Consider the following 18,434-nt stretch of genomic DNA (forward strand, 5'->3'; position numbering starts at 1 on the left):
TCAATAATTTGGTAGGTCAGTTAGCATTCTTGTACTCTAACCCTGGCTATTTCTACTATGTATGTTTTGGTTTGAGAGAGAAAGTATAAAATATACAAAAATTCCAATTCATTCTTACTACTAAAAACAAAAATTGTTGCTCTGAAAATACCTTCTCTATTTTGATTAATGGTCGCTTAGTACCATTGTCTTGATGTGAAAAAAAAATATTTTAAAAAACGACAAAAATCCCAGAAATCGAAATGGAAAGTTATCCAGACTGTTATCCTAAGCAAGTATGCATCCAGATTGTCTGTATCGTAGCTTATGGGAGAACTCACAGGAAGTGAGTGTTATGATCAGTTCAAAACATTTCTGGATGTTGAAACATGAGCAACAGGAGATAATATTCATAGCTCTCTATTGGTGGCGAGACAGACTGTATAAGTTGGCTTTAATCAAGCAAAGTCGGCCCAGTTCTTTTTCAGTTCCAAGACTTCTTCAATGCATACGTACTCAGTTTTAACTTAGACTCAAAATAGATTTTTGGATGAAAAAAAAAGTTAGATTTTTTTTCTGTGTAGTTGTATAAGTGGTATTCAGTTGATGTATAAGCCTTTTTCCAAACAGAAAAACAAAGGATACAGGTAAAGTTTGGCATAGTTTTACCCCTAAAGCCGCAGTAAAAATACTGCCCCGCAGGGGTTACTAAACATATTGGGTTACTAAGTCTATGAAGTATTTTCCCTAGATGGCCAAAGTATATGGGAGCTCTTAGGTTTGGGTTGAAATATGTATGAAATTACAGCACTTTGGAAACAGTGTGATTGATCACACTGTTCAATGGGCCATGAGGGAACACAGTCACATTCAGAATGATTGATGTAGGACAGGGAAGAACTCAGGGAGTGTCACGGCAGAAAAGCCTTAGTCCTTTAGGGGCAGCCATGTTCTCTGGTTCTTCTATGAAATGAACTAAAGTATATCAAATTTCTTTTCTTTCCCCAAACTTCATATCTAGTGACAGACATAACACTCTATTTGCTGTGCAGCCACCTATATCATATATATTATATATACACTATATGTGTATGTATTTAGTTTATATATGTAAATTAAAATTAAATATATATTGTAACATATATGAGTATTTGTACTGCCTTAAATCAAATATATATTGTATATATTTAAATTTATATATAAATATTATATATATTTAAATTAAATATAAATTGTAATATATATATTTAATTTAAGGCAGTACAAATATTCAGAAGGAGTGGTGATAGCATCCCTTTTCTGGTCTAAGATATGAAGAATTATTTTAGTCTTGAAACAATAGGCCCTACAAGTATTTATGTGTACATTTGCTTAAGATTCCTCAGTGAGGGGACATGTAGTTTTCAGTTCAACAGATTGTACTGTTCACATGTTATCTGCTAAATACGTGACTGAATAACTGAATGCTAAATTAGGTTTTGTTGCCATAGCAAGCAAACGAACTGGCCCATTCAAGATTTGATTCCGGTCAGTAATGCAATCAGTTGTCCAGACTCTGTGGTGACCTCAATGACTTAATGCCATGAGCAGAATCTTGCACTGGGGCCCTAGGGCCTCAGAACCCTTGGACAAGTCTGTACTGAAGACTGAAGCTCTTTTCCTATGAATAAGCAGGGGGCAGAAGAGAAAAGATCTGTAGAGCTGTTTTCTGTTTCTCGTCTTTAAGCATAATGCTTGGCATTTGGGCAAATGTTGCAAAAGTCAATAGTTGTTTTAGATTCAAAACACGTGAAGAACACTCAGTGACAAAAGAAATTTCTCATTTCGGAAGGTTGCATGTATTTACTAATTCCAGAGCTCCAGGGAGAGGCGTGAAGAGAAGTGTCTCGACTGGAATGTTCTGACCTGCAAATCATCAGGGCATTACCAATCAACAGAGCAGTAGGGATCTTCAGAATTCGGGCAAGTGATTCAAGAAACCATCGAGAGGAAGAGCCCAGGAAATCTGTAGAGCCACTTTGAAGGAAAATGTCATGGCAATACATTTTAGAGACAAGACAACATTATCTCCAAACCTTTTTCTGATAAGCACATAGTTCAAACAACAATAAGGTTCTATTTGTAAAAGGATTTTATAGCAGTGAGTTTGGTCCAAACTTAAAAAAAAAAATGTGGGAGGATCTTATAACACTCACTGTTGGGAAATAGACAAATAAAATCACAGTCATTGATAAAATATTACTAGAAAGCCATGAAAATCATATGTGGAGACTAGGGGGAGATGTAAAAAATACTAAATGAAAACAGGAAATGTCTCCATGTGCTATGATTACAATATGTTATGGTATGTGTTTATTTATGGATGTGAGAATGTAGAGAAAAAATAGAAACAGGTGTCTTTAAGTAGAGAAGGTTTATGCTAATACTCAGAGTTATAAATTTATAGTTAAAACACTAAATGGATACAAATACCTTATTCTAAACCTATAAGCATTTTCAACTTGAGACCCGGAGAAGAGCAGAAAACAAACCTGAAGCTAATCCTTAAAGCAACATCTTCATTTCTTTTAATTTCCCAGAATAATCTCTCCAGCCAGGGTCCTTGATGTTGTTTATTAAAAGTAAGATGTGTCAATTGCAGATGATACACACATAAGAGAAAAAAGTAGTAATTACTTCTTTCCCTACGGTTTTTCACTTGATACTTTCTTGTATTTTTTATTTCACTTAATATTGCTTTTATATTTATTATATAACCTTTCTATTATTCTCTTTCTGGTTTACAAAAGAAAGCCTACTACTTTGTCAACCATGATAACTTCATACAAAACATTTCGAATTTTAAAATTAACTCCTTTTGTTAGATTCTTTTCTTTCTCTATGACCCACTGTTTGTCTAACAACCATGACTATTTTTTTATTAGGACCAATTTCAATTTCAGCACGTTTTCTTGTATGGCAAATACTGTGCAGCAGATAGGAAAGATATCTAGTCCAGTTTTTTTTCTTTTATTTAGATTCATACAACAAAGATTTTTATTTCAATATTCACAAAACAATATTACAGCATTTTATAAAAATATTACATCTTAGGTTACCATTATTTATTTTTAAAAAAAGTGTGTTAAATGATGTTTTTGCCAACTTTTCTATTTTGGTAAGGGTTAAAGTTCCAAGTTTAGACAATAAAGATGAAAGCTGTTGGGGGAAAAAAAATCTTCAGCTGTACAAAACTGTTTCTTTTTCTTGACAATTTAAAAATACAAAATAATTTAAACTGAATACACATTAAGTTAGTGTTGTATCCTTACTATACAAGTGTTATTATAAGAGCTGCCCCCCTTCAATTCATTGAAAATCTAAAGAATGCCATCAACGTTTCCTGCCTTATTTTTCTGACCAGAATTAGTACATCAACATAATTATTCTTTGAAGACTGCTTAGAAAAACTACAATACCACAGATCACATGAAGCCCTTTAAAACACTTATGACACAAACTGTAGACATCAGGGGAAATAAGGAGGACACTCTTCTCGGGATACCCTCTAGACAAAGGATTCAGTACTGAATAGGTTAAATGGAAAAAAAAAGAAACAAATACAACTTTTAGTACCAGAACTTTTACCAGCTTGCATGAAGTTCACTTGTCACATTTAAAAAGAGTTAAATTTGAACATAATTTACCACGGCACAGAACTGTAAATTTAGTGATTAAAATGATGGAAGTTTAAAATTATATGCTGAAAATAGGAGAACTTGATACGATGCTTTAAAGTGTAACTATAAAACACAGCATTTAAAAACATAAAAATTAGACTTTTACTTTATTTAACAGACTCGGTTTTTTCCTCAAACCATTAGCACTACTCAATTCAAACTAATACTTTATAATTTGAGTTAGAAAAACTCATTTTAAAGTTTTACTTCTGTACTTTAAACTGGCAAAAATTTCCCCCTTTATATTACTAGTATTCCGAGTATGTAGTCTTCCTCAAATTGATTACATTATGAAAGGAAACTATAACCATCAAGTATATTTGAAATGTAAGTGAAGTTTCAGAAATTTGAAAATTGGAGTTCTAAAAAGATTGTCTATAAAACAGGGTCACTGCAATTAGTGGCAAGCCGTATCTTCACTGTTTTGAGGACATAAAACTTATTTAGTGTATATGTTAAGAAAAAATAGTTTTATAGTCATACTTCACAACTTTTAAAGTCTCTGCATGTTTCTAGTCCAGTTCTATAGGAGTGTGAAAGCTGACACCCAGGGAGGCAATGCACTGTAAATTACACAGCTCTTACGTGACAAGCCTGGGAGACTAAAGTCCAGGCAGTGTCACAGGGTGCACCAGCTTCGATAGTCACTTCTGTTCTGCCCCCACCTTCCACCTCTCCACCCCCTGCCGTCAATCCTCTACCCATGCTGTGCTCCCACTAGGAAGCTGTTCCTGAGATGGGCTCTCCCAGACAGACTCTAGGAGCACTTTGCTGGCCAGGGTGATGCTCATTTCAGAGAATGACAAACACAAACGGTGATTCTGGACACTGCATTGTGTTTCTTAGAAAGAGAAAGTCATTCTGGTTTGAGGATTGATAATTTTATGTAACGTTAATTTTTTTAAAAAAAATCTATTACCCAAACAAGTCAAATATGAAGCGGGAATTCTCAAAACAATAGTTGAGATCCCCTTGGCTGTCATTATATCATTCTTTGTTCTTTCTGTATGTGTATGTTTCCTCTGACTACATAGTTCTTTTTCTTTATAATTAATTTACTTTCCTTGTATTTGTGGCAGGAGAAGAACCTGTGCCAACAACAGCGTGACTCCAGTAAAAGCTTCGGTGCAGAGGAATTGCAAAATGTGGGGAAAAAAAAATCACATTGTGGATGGGAAACCAAAGGGAGGAAAGGAGCCAGGCTTATTCTTTTCTAACAACCTGATCTTAGGAATTCATTTACAATCCCACAAAATCCACCATAACCTCCTCCAAGGATATTGTCTTGCATGACCTATGCAACTCCCGCTAGGTTCCTTCCTCTCATGGTCTCATACTCTTAAGCATCCCCATCCTGGGACCAACATTCCAACATGAGAACCTTTATGGTATAAAACAAATTCAGCTTAATAACCACCAGGTATGCCAGGTTTCTACCAAAGCGATCAAGTATTTCTCTATCTTCCTTCATCCTGCCACTCAGAAGGAAATACCCAAGAACTGTCTATTCTCTCGGCTTGGCGGTCCTGGGTTAGAATCCTACCCTTGGCTCACCCCACCGCATCGATCTCATTCCACCTACCAAGGTCCTTGTTTATAAATGAATCACACGAGCATCTAATTCAGAGCCTATAAAACGAATTGTCTTGCATGTGACCAGCACACACTGATGCTCGGAAGGTGGTCAATGATCAACATTGCGTACATAAATATCATTCATTTTCCCCACCTCGATAAGAGCCCATGTTTAACCATTTTCAATTTCGCCCTCTCTCTACCCAGAGCCCCAGCCTCCTCCGTGCTCTGTGTCCTTCACCACGTGCATCCCTAGCACTGAGCTCTCTGTGTTTCCACTCCAGCACTGCTAATTACAGCACAATGCTGGCAGCCACGACATAATCTGTGCTCTCTGACCTCAGCCTGCTGGGCTCTCTCTTCAGTGCTCTATTCTCGCTGTGGCTGAAATCTCCTTAATAGCTATCCGAGATTTCCACAAGATTAAGGAAGCCCAGGGCCGGCCCATTTTCTTCCCTGGCGACAGATGACCCGTCTTGCTATGGTAAAAGCCACCATCCCTTTCTCTCTTAAAAATCGTCGTCTACCATCACACACAAAGCGAGATCATGATTGTGACTTTGCTTTTGTCTTGTTCCTTTATGAAACTTAGCATTTCCGCTAACCGAAATAAGATGCCAAAATGCCTGGTCCGTGCATGCACATACGCTACGATCTCTTTTAGAATGTCATTCTCCTATCTTTTCTGTGTACTCAAGTTTTGCCCACCCTCCAGTAGCCTGTTTAAAATTCTGTATGCTCCAGAGAGCTTTCTATGATTGTTCTATCCCACTTTTCTCTAGAAACATGGCTCTCTGCTTTATTTTTAGGATGCATTCCACAGTTTATGAGGGTCATTTGTCTGCATTTTTACTTCCTCGGAGGGCATGAATCCCTTAAGAGAACACAAGTAGGAGTTACATGTTTATAGATTCTTAGGAAGCCGTTGTTGATATAGTTCATCACTGAAGACCAGGGCAGGTTTAGGGGACCCTATCTGCCCTTTTCTCTGTCTTTGAAGTGAAAGAAATATCTACTTAAAGAAAAGGTCCCCAGAGAAACAGGTCAGAGAGGGGTGGGCTCTATGTTCTCCAGGAGGACTCCCTGAACTCTGAAGACAGCAGAGGGACAGGAGGACACTTGAAAGGGTATCAACAAAGCTCGCCTTCTCATGTCATGTCATGGCCCTGTGACTTTCTCTGGGGCGAACAGTCACTTCAGTACCAGTTTCCAGGTTTAGCAGATGTTGATAGTGATTGGTGATTTAGCAATCATCCTTATGCATTCGTGTCCTTTATGTTACAGAGCTCAAGTTACAGCCCATGGGGTAGGGGAGATGTGTCAGGAGTCAGGATAAAATGAACATCAGCTTGCAACGTGCATGTCATGTGTGTCTTGGTGTATCTGGGTATGTATGGTCTAAGTGTGTGGGTTCACCTCTATACCCCTGGCCACTTCTAGGAAATGGAGTTTTCAGCCTTCCACAAAATCTAAACGTAATTCAGAGAGCTAGTGCTATCTTCTACGTCAGTGTGGGACTAAATCCTGGCATAACAACAAGTCCTATAAGTTCTATAACAAAATACTTGACATGCTGGGTCACTTACTGTCTTTTTGTTAGACATTAACCCTCAACAGTTTTCAGAAACTTCCTTCCCTGTGAAGTGGTCTAGAACCGAGTCCTGAGTCCTGAAAGATCCGTTCTTTCTCTCTCTATGAAACAGCGACATCTGCTGTTTAGTACAGCTAGTCCTGGGCGCTCGTAAGCCAGAGGCTCCCTTTGCTGTTGGTCTTGGGAGCTGCATGATAGAGTTTCATCCATCTCCCCATGCAGAAGCTCCTCACCCTGACACCCGGGAACATCTCCACAAACTGGAGACTTCTTCTGAATTAGTCTTTTTCTTCTCTAATCATTCGATTAGAAACAGCTTCCCCTCCCAAGCTCAAAACGTTTCCTTTGGGCTTGTAACTTGCCCTTGGTTTTATCCATGGATCATACACGGGTAGTTCCGTCCCCGTGTGACAGCCCTGTAGACAGAAAGGTGCAGCATCCTTTCCTAGGCTTCTCTCTATGTCTATTAAACACCTTCACTTCCTCGGGCCACCTGGATATTATCTCAGACCCTCCATCACACCCATCCTACATTCTCTATATGCTCCCGTTGATTCACATATACAGGCCACAGAAGAAGAAAACAAACGGCATGAAACATTCATTAGTTAAAAAATAATTTAGATTCTTTCAACGTTGCTCTAATGTAGAAAAATAGAATGGGAGACGGTAAACCTGGGTCACCGGATAATATGTGAATCATCTCATTACTTTCTGAAATAGAAAATGAACCTTAAAATAATAGCCACCTATTGATCTGCTCTGAGGCTTAATGAAGTTCAATAAGTTCAATGAAGTTCAGGAGAAAACACAGCGTTTTCCCAGTTACTCAGTGAGCACTCAATAGAAGCCTCACATTGTAACCAGAGGTACCAAACTAGGCAAACAAATACAAGAAATGATGAAGCCAAATGAGAAGTGAGAAGTGTTAGAAACACAGGAATGTGGGTGTTTTAAATCAACTACAAAGCACAGTTTCTTATGTCTAGGCCAATTCTATGCAAAGCTCTGTGTGCTGTGCACGGATCCAGTGTTGGACATATAAAAGGAGATTAGTGTTTACTGGATGAATGAACTTCATATAGATTAAAATATACATACTCTGATGGAGGAGAACATCAGAAAGTTGGGATTACAGTGACATTTCCTGTATGAAACATGATATAAAAAGCCCAACACAGCAGATGGTAAGCCGTGCTTACCTTGCACGGTACATTTAATAGCTGAAAGAAATTATGCTTTCAGCAATTTTTATTCATTTGGAAGCCATTGGCTCCCTATTATATGCATATATAAAACCCTCTTCTGTGCAAACGCCATCAGCATGAATTTATTTTTAGTGACCAACTATGTTTGAGGGTGAGTATTAAGAACACAAGTGTAAATTGGCATTTCTTCTCTAGAAGATGTTATGGTACAGCCAAACAATTAAAGAACAAAAATGATCGCTAAAACACCAAAAGAATGGTTCAGATGGTAGTAGCCAAAACACTCTAGGAAACACCTCACATTCTAGTTAATGAACAATGACAGGCTTTTCTGTTATATGTGACTTAACCCAGGCATTTTCGTAATGCTACTACTCCCTTTCCAATTTGATCAAAATGCCTTAAAAAGGAAAGAAAAAAAGAGAAGTCTGAATGTCTTTGAACAAACCTTGAGACAGTTTACAGTACAGTTGTCAAACACATGGAATTTAGAGAAATAAAGTTTTCTGGTTGAGGAAAATATGCTGAATTCTGGAGTGTGCTGGGACCGGCAACAAAGGATTGCGTTTCTTCCTGTTGATTGGCTTCTCAGAGTAACCGTTCTTTGCTTGATTTTATAATTTGCATAATGAAAAGGAGTAACTGTGCGGTCTAAATAATAGAATTGTCATGAGTATAATACCAACTCGTTGAAGGGAATGCCCTTTGAACATGTTGCTCTGCAAGTGCAGTCACATCAACATTGTTAGGGGTGATCCATTCTTATGCCTGTCCAAAGAGGCCATATGTGAACAGACTGCAGCTTTGTCTTGCCGTGTTATTATGAATGCTGAATTTGAATGATCAGTACATTCTACACAGAGAGAAGCTTCTCACTGAGCATCCTAGAATCCCATGTCAAAGGACTCTTATTTTTAGCGATGGACTCTTGTAAAGAGGAATGAGTGGTTTCTAGATCTACCGGCGGAGGCGCTACTTTCATAGTATCTGAATGGAGGGAGACATTAGCTGTCTCCAACCATTTATCTACACTCCACCCCAGGGCACTCTGGGACAGCAGTCTTCTCTGTTTAGGCTATGATCTCTCTTCAACTAATAAAAACTAAACCTCTCCTGGTGTTTCCTGACCCCCAAACTTATCTGCATAGCAGGCTATGTGTGACAATTCAACATCCTGCAAGATCATAATTTTCGCATGAAATCAGAACTCAAATCCCAGGCTGGAGTCATCAAGACAACCCCCTCAGAGGCACTGTTTATGCCATAAGTAAGATTTTAAGATCACCCAAAGTATGCTCACGCAGAGTACACTTTCTTTTCTGTTTATTTTTTTAAACTCAACCTGAATGACCTTTCTGTTTTGCAGGACGGTGTTTAAGGTGTTTTGGTAAGAGGACACGGTTGTCGAGGCCACTCCCTGATAGCTCTCTTCCGCTAGTGCTTGCACTGTGCATGTTGGCATGGCCGTCCTGCAGAAGTTGTTTTTCTTTGTCGCATGCAGCCTTGGTGGCACTTTAAGCTTTCTGCCTAGTGACCCCCATATGACATTCCTTTCCCGTACTCCAAAATTATCCCTGAAGTTTTCAAGAGCTCACATTCTCCAAATAGAAAGCTAGCGGGCTTCATCATTTTTGTTTGTTCAGGTATTTTCGACGACTGACAAAAGCGGACATTATGTAACTAGTTTCTTCCTATAGATGCTACTATTAAACAGTAAGATGTTTTCCCATTTGAAAACTCCATACATTCAAAGGATATTGAAGTGGTGAATAGCAGCTATAAACTATATAATTAAAAGTATAGGTACAACAATTTAAAATATAACGTGTGTATATATACACACATGTACATCTATCTATTTATCTATCCATCTATCTATCTATTATCTATCTATCTATCATCTATCTATCTATCTATCTATCTATCTATCTATCATCTATCTACCTATCTATCTATTATCTATCTATCATCTATCTATCTATCTATCTATCTATCATTTATCTATCTATCATCTATTTTTATACAAGGCCTCATTATGTCACCCTAGGTGACCCAGAATTCAATATGTAGATGAGGTTGGCCTCAAACTCACAGAGATCTACTCTACTTGCTTCTGCTTCCCCAGTGTCAGGATTCTCTCTCTCTCTCTCTCTCTCTCTCTCTCTCTCTCTCTCTCTCTCTCTCTCTCTCTCTCTCTCTCTCTCTCTCTCTCTCTCTCTCTCTCCTCTCCCTGTGTGTGTGTGTGTGTGTGTGTGTGTGTGTTTGCTAGGGATCAAATCAAATCCAGGGCCTTGCACATGACTGAAAATGTAACACCTAAAACATGGTTGAAGGAACTGAAGAGATTGTTCAGTAAAGGGTAGAGCCTTTACTGCACCATCGTGAGGACCTGAGTTCAGAACCCAGGACCCACCTAAAAACCTGGGTGTGGCCGGCACAATGAGAGGTAGAAACTAGAGAATAACTGGGAATTGTTGGTTGTCAGCCTAATTCCAAATTCAGTGCGAGACATACTGTGGTATCTGTACAAGTGCGCGCACGCACGTGCACACACACACACACACACACACTGACACACACATACACTGACAAACACAGTATCTTAGGGCTTCTTTTGCTATTATAAAACACTGATAAAAGAAAGTTAGAGAAGAAAGGGTTTACTCCGTTTCACAACTCCCATGTTACACTCCATATGAGAGAAGTCAGGGCAGAGACTCAAGGCAGGAACCTGGGGACAAAGCCTCGGAATCCAAAGCCATGGAAGAATATTACATACTGGTTTGCTCCTCATGACTTGTTCAGTTTTCTTATACAACCTAGGACCACCTGCCAAGGGTGGCATTGACCACAGTGTCTGAACCCTAACACATCTATTGTTAATCAAGAAAATGCCACATAGAGTTGCCAACAAGATAATATGGTGTGGACATTGTCTCAGTTTAAGTTCCTTTTGCCATTTAACCGTAGCTTGTGCCAAACTGACAAATATCAAAACAACAAAATTCCATTCAGTAAAGTGGGTATATACCACATATCTATATACACATACATATTTACACACACACACACATACACAAAGAGAGAGAGAGAGAGACAGAGAGAATGGTCAAAGATAAATATTCTCTTCTCTATTGCTTGCAAAGCACAAATCATCCCAGAAAAGATACAATATCTGTAATTTAGAGCAATATGCTTCCCATTTTACTAGGTGGTGTTCAATGGAAGTAATTGTAGTAAGCCAAGGCATATTCCTGTTGTCTCTAAGTCTCTTTCTGTTCTGAAGCACACAACACTTTAATTATCACTTAGTTTTATGCCATGGGGGTCTTCACTTCACTAAGTTAAACAGTGGCTCAATCTGTTGTGGTCAAACTTACAATTAGAATCCACAGCAGCAAAAGACCTTTGAATAATCTTTTAAATAAGTATAAATGGATGAATAAAGATCCATTGCACAGTGAAGCAAGTCATAAGGTGGGAGTTTGTCTTGTTGTGTGACTTGTAACGCCACTGTCAACACCCTGTGCTTCTGATCTCAGAGAGCAAATGAAACTGGAGGACAGGTGGAGTCATTTATTTGTAAGAATGATATTTGTGAGCTGGGCGGTGGTGGCGCACACCTTTAATCCCAGCACTCGGGAGGCGAAGGCAGACGGATCTCTGTGAGTTCGAGGCCAGCCTGGTAGACAAGAACTAGTTCCAGGACAGGCTCCAAAACCACAGAAAAACTCTGTCTCGAAAAACCAAAAAAAAAAAAAAAAAAAAAGAATTATATTTATGTCATGTGTTGTAACAGAAGTTCTCAACGTCAACTAAAAATCCTCAATATTTTCTGTGCTCTCAGTTGTTGATATTTATGTGAAAATGTAATCCATGTGCTTTATATAACATCTATATAGTGGAGGCTGTAATCCTAGATGATTTTTCATTTGGATAAGGTAGATTGTTCCATTCAAATGGAGATTTTTGGCAAAAGCTCATAGCCCAATAAAGAAAATAAACAACTCAACCAACATCTCTTTCTTCTTAACAGCATTTTCAATATCTTCAACCAGAGAAATTCTATATACAACGATCATAATTACAATCATGGACTTTGACGATGTGTTATTAATCTCAGTTTCTCTGTTCTTGAAAGACAGTTATTAAGAAGGATCAAAAATAAAGTAAGATTCAGATAAGTAGGCAAGGTCATAAAGGTTATATTTTGATCAACTGATCTGGATAATTTATTGGGAGTGATTAGAATTTCAGCTAATCTGGATTTTGAATTCGGAGAACCATTCTCATGATACTGAACCAGTTGGTCATTTTTCTTTAAAACCAGACTTCCTGAGGGGACTCTGATGTTAGCACAGTTAACTGCACACTAGTTGAAAGGTTTTCCTCCATACTATAATCAAGATGGCCGTGAATGTTTCTTACACTTGTTAGCCCCTTATATATTTTATGAATTCCAAGTCAAATAAAATTTACTATTAAATTTTGTTTAAAGAAAATTTATTAAATCTTAAGGAGACTGAGAAAAGCTATCAAAGTTCATGCAAGTCGAGTTAAATATTTGCATGAAAATGAATACATTCGCAAGAAGAGAGAAAAATAAGTCATAAGATTTCTGGAATGGAAACTATACCCGGCTTCAAACAGAAAAGTGTTAAACCCCTGGAGGTTAGCCCTGTAACCATAAAACAGCTAAGGGAGTATTTAGTAAATAACGAGAAGGCCTATAACAGTAATACAGTACAATAGGGCTTTCTAGATTAACCATTCACAAAATAATAAAAGTGTGGAGACAAGAAAGAAAATGGTAACAATCTATGTAATAGAAGCAGAAGGGGTGTTTGGAGGGAGGAACAGATCAGCATGAGTGGGTTGCTGGATGGGGAGGAGAGTGAGAGAGGAAGAAGCTACAAAGGATGTATGAGAATGTTATAATAACTCTTATCATTTTGTATGCCCATTTAAAAGGCTGATGCCACTACTAATATTAATAATAAAGTTGCTATTCAGTGAAGGAACATACATGTGATAAAATAATGAATATCAAGCAGTCGCTGCTGTTTTAACACTCAAACAAAAATGAGAGACAGTGAAGAACGCTTTCAGAAAAAGAATCAATGAATGTCAAATACATTACTCTGTATGGCTTATCCATTTTGATTTTTTTATTAATGCCTATGAAGAACAACATTGACAACATTGCTGATTAACTGGCTCATATGAAGATTGGGGACTGAAAACTGCTCCAGTCATGTGTCCAAAACACTGAAAAAGAATCCGCTGGGCTGCAGTGGATGGTGTGAGGGATGCTGAGATTTCACTGCAATCTCCAAGAGAAGTCAGCAAGGTGTATCGTTAAAAGACATGTCAACTTCTTTCTTTTTTATTTTTAATATTTTTATTTAATGTTTTCAACTTGTAGTATAATTATTTATTTTCTTCCAAGTGCTCTCTTTTAACAATAACTGTAATGTAAGAGAAGGATAATAAAAAAAAATCCTTCTCTGATACTTTCTTCTGCTTTCTGGGAAGTTGCTTCAGAACTAGGCAGCAAACTTACCTGATGTTTGTTGTACAAATTATACAAAGAGCTTGAATGAATCCTCATCTAACCAATGGACAAGTTGAGAGTACTCCATTTCTGCTGCTCTGTCAGAGAACAGGGCATGCCGTGGCTGGCTCACAAGTCCTCAGCAATGAGCAATAGAGGAATATAAGACACTGCACAAACACTGTGGGGCCCTACACACTGCAATGACTACTCTAACAACAACACATCCTAGGGCAGTTATGGAATTTAACTGAAATATTGTAGTAGGAGGCAGTTTGTTCATTTCCCGGCCACCCCGACTCAAAATAATCACTCAGAAACTATATTATTTACAATATTGTTTGGCCAATAGCTTAAGTGTATTTCTGGCTAACTCTTATATCTAAGTTTTTTTATTTACCTAGAGTATTATGTAAAAAAAAATAAAGAAAAAAACAGGCAGACATTTTCTGTAATTGCCTAGCAAAATGAATAATCATTTGGAACAGAAATTTGTTTCAATGAAATTCAAATTTTGAGTAAGTATTCATTGTTCCTGAATACACTGAATATAAGAGCAAACCATGGCAGTGTTGAAAAGGGTTGCTATTGTAGCTTACATCTGTAGAGAGGATTCTCAGAATACACTATTTGTCCAACAGCACTGCCAAAGGATTGGAGTGGGCTCTACAGAATGGATGGCAATGACTTGCTGCCCCATGGTCGAGCAACTCCAGTGTCTTTGCATCAGCTGCTGCTTTCTTACCAAGCAAGAGGACTCCCTAAAGCCGTGATCCCACAGGGATCGCAGTCCCCATAATGCTGGACTCAGGCAGATAATGAAATGAGGTGGGTAAAAGGGTCATGAATCCTTAGAGACCTAAATCCAGTAATGAACAAAACCAGGTGCTGGTATCCTTTATACAGTAGAGCTCTACGAGTGAGTCCCATTGTGCACCTCAATGGACTGTATTGCCAGAAGCACAAGGGAAAGCTAACCTTTAAATAGTAGCTCTGGGGCTCCGGGACAAAATGCTGTATTAAGGCAGACTTACGAGAGGCTCAGTAATTTCACAATGGAAAATACAATCCCTTGGATAAAAAGCAGATTCCCAATATAACAGATGATCAAATAATGAAAACTTGATAGGGGAGAAGGAAATTCTCCAGATAACTAAACAATAATATTTCAATGAATGTTTCAGGAACCTCGGAAGTTCAGTTCACCTTTGATGAAACTCGTGTCACTAGCGAGAAATATGAGTGTGACGGTGGGCAGGTCCAAGGGGAAAGTAGTCACCTGAATATTAGAAGGCATGTAGTCAGGACCCATAAAAGATAATTGTACCTAGACAACAAAGAGGACCCTAAGAGAGACATACATGGATCTAATCTATATGGGAAGTAGAAAAAGACAAGATGTCCTGAGTACGTTGGGAGCATGACTTAGCTGTGATATAGTTAAAAGCTTTCAGAATGTTTCCCTAAGCTGCACAGCTTGTTTCTTCTGTCGTTCACATTCTCCCTAACAAATGTACGGCAGCTCTGAGAAGAAAGGTGTTCTAGGATTAAATCTAGAATAAAAGTGAGGAGAAGAGATTCTCATTAATGGAGACACAAACTCTACATAAAATTTATTTACTTTGCCTCCATCTGGGAAGACATTTATACATGGTTAACATATTTACTCGTTTTTATTATTGCACTCAACAAGTATTAATGGACTTCTTGTCATATGCCTGGATATACTATATAATACTCATACAAGAAGTTTCGTCTTTGCACAGTACTTAAAGCTGAGGACGTATATCTAACGACGATAGAAACTCTGATATACCATATAATAGCACATCATCCTTTTCGCAGGAAAAGGGTGTGGCATGGTCTCATATAGAACCTTTGGATTCAGTCATTTTGTTGGTTTCTCCCCACAGCAGGAAGAGGGCTGAACCAGATGATCCATCTCTATCTTTTCTTTCAGCCCTCAATGTTCCACACTTATGGTTAGACATCTACAACCGATCTTTACATTTTCCTGAAAGGCCATTCTAAACTGTAGAAGAGATTTGTTCTAGTGGTTGAATCACCAAACCCCTCTCTCTTTCCCCGTGTTTTTAAAGGTGTGGTTTTATTCTAAATTTGATGCTTGTGTCATGATTATTTTTAAGTTACCTGTCAGTTGTGAAATTAAAGATAAGAAAGGTATGAAATTGTGGGTCTAACACAGCTTATGTGGCTTTCAAGGTGAGGGCTAGGGGAGTTGGACTAGAAAGGTTTCATTTCGTGTTACTTCAGAATGAACCTAAGTCTGGGTTCTACAATGGCTTTGTTATGTAGCAACATACAAAAACATGAGATTAAATTTTTGACTGTTTATTTTATGTGTTTTAGAGCTTGATTTTGTATAAGTATTTTCACCACATGTATATAATGCCTGTAGAAGCAAGAAGAGGGCATTGGATCCCTGGAACTTGAGTTACAGATGTCTGTGAACCATCATAGGGCGCTAGGAACCAAACCCACATCCTATGCAAGAGCAACGCATACTTTTAACCACTGAAACATCTCTCCAGCACCAAGATAGGTTTTTTTAAGTTTATGGTTTTGTTATACTTATTGCATGATAAGGATCCTAAAAGATTATCTGCAATAGAGAGATTAATGGCTATTAGGTGACTCATACCACTTAGGCACACACGTAAAGAGATGAACAGCAAATGGCTGCACGCCTTGTTGAGAACCTACTGCATGCCAGATAAATGTCCTACCAATCACTTTGACCAATCACTTGCTGTTAAGGATTGCCAGTGTGCTTAAGCTTTCCATTATGGTTTTCCTGCTGTCCACACAGCTTGTTCAGATCTATACCCTTGTGCCCTGCTGCATTCCGCACTTCTCTGTCAAGTTCTCATGTTCCCCCTTTGGCTGTCTATCTTGGCTTCTAACGCTTGGCTCAAGAATCGATAGTTAGTTGTAGATGAAAATTCCTGGCTCAAAATTCCCCGGTTGTTTTCCTTGAGAGATAATTCTGGAGTTTAATCTGATGACACAAAGCATAGATAAAGGACACTGCTGACACCTGCTACTGCCCTGCAATACACAGTAGATGGCTAAACTAATTCACAGGTGGTGAATGAACGTTAATACAGTCCCCCCCCTCCATAATCATCCAAAGCAAGCTAGGCGTCAGGCATACCTGAATGACTTTGATTCCAGTGTAGCCATGTTTCCTGGGTACCTTTATCCCTTCCTGCCTGCTACAATGTGGTATGCAGGGAGGCATCCCTTGCCATCTCCCAAATACCCCGGGCATTCTTCTATTTCTGGACCTTTGTGTATTGGAGTGTATTGGACCTTCTTCTGATTCCGTAGAATTCCCATGTGACCTTCAAGGTCAGCTCCGTGGTTTCTTTCTCCCAAAACTCAGACGTTCAAGCATATGGCACCTGTTGAATCCTGCCTGTGGCCCCATGTTTGTCAATTCACCCTCCAATAATCACTTTACAGCCTTCATCTGTTTCTCGGGTGTTTGTGGTATTCCAGTGGGTTCTCAGGCAGCATCTCATCTGTCTCTTAGTCTTTTGTTCTAAGGACAGAGCCTGGAATAAAGTGCACGTCGCATTAGGTGCAGCCTGAGTGTGCAATTACATTTGTAATGAGGACTATCTAACAGTTAACGTTCACATTCTTACAACTGTTCTAGGGTAGGAGTCGGGTCTGAAATTATTTCACCTTTTCCACTTACAGTATTAATTTTTTCAGCTACTACTTGCTTTTCATGGGCTTTTGTTAAATTAAATTCTTTAAATTTTTCCCTTATGGTGCTTCAGAATTTTCCTTTGTCATGAGTATTTGTCTGTCCTAGTAGGATAAAAGGATTAATTTTTAAATTCATGCTTAAATATGGGTAATAATGTGCAAAGGACCCCAGCACTGCATCTTAACACAATTTTAATTATTCACAATTATGTGTATGCCTAGTGTATGGTTTTGGGCATTTGCCCGTGGAAGTCAAAAGAGGTCATCAGATCTACTGTACCTGGAGTTACAGGCTGTGCTCAGTACAGGAGCCAAAGTCAAGCTCTCCACAAGAATACTGCATTTTCCTAACTGCTGAAATCTCTCTCCAGCCTCTTGAATATCTCTTCATGTTTTTATTGGAATTCTTTAAATTCAGCAAAATCCATTGCAGCTAGGGATTTATAACCTACTCCTGAAATAAGCCATTTTTATACTTATTTGCAGTTTCTCCAGTTTGTTCATGTGGCAAAATTTGGGAAGATGATATATATGGATGTACTGCACATTCTTCCTTAAAGGAGGAGAGGGAGCCAAAGAAAAGTGATGGCTCCCCAACTAGAAATGCTTCTGGCTTTTGCAGAGGATCAGAGTTCATCTCCCAGAACTAATGTCCATCCTCAGAGAATCCTGCACTCTGTTCTGGCCTCCATAGGCTCCAGATGAACACAAGTGTGCACACACACATAGGCACACCACACACACACGCATGCGCAACCACACAATCACACACAAACACACACGAATCTTTAACAACCTTTTATAAAGAAGAAGCAGGCATCTGGGTGGTGGTGGCACATGCCTTTAATCCCAGCACTTGGGAGGCAGAGTTAGGAGGATCTCTGTGGGTTCGAGGCCAACCTGGTCTACAAGAGTGAGTTCTAGGAGAAGGAGAAGGAGGAGAATGAGAAGAAGAAGAAGAGGAAGAGGAAGAGGAAGAGGAAGAGGAGGAGGAGGAGAGGAGGAAGAGGAAGAGGAAGAAGAAGAAGAAGAAGAAGAAGAAGAAGAAGAAGAAGAAGAAGAAGAACAAG

This window comes from Arvicola amphibius, chromosome 17 (genome assembly GCF_903992535.2).
Source record: "Arvicola amphibius chromosome 17, mArvAmp1.2, whole genome shotgun sequence".
Classification (NCBI taxonomy): domain Eukaryota; kingdom Metazoa; phylum Chordata; class Mammalia; order Rodentia; family Cricetidae; genus Arvicola; species Arvicola amphibius.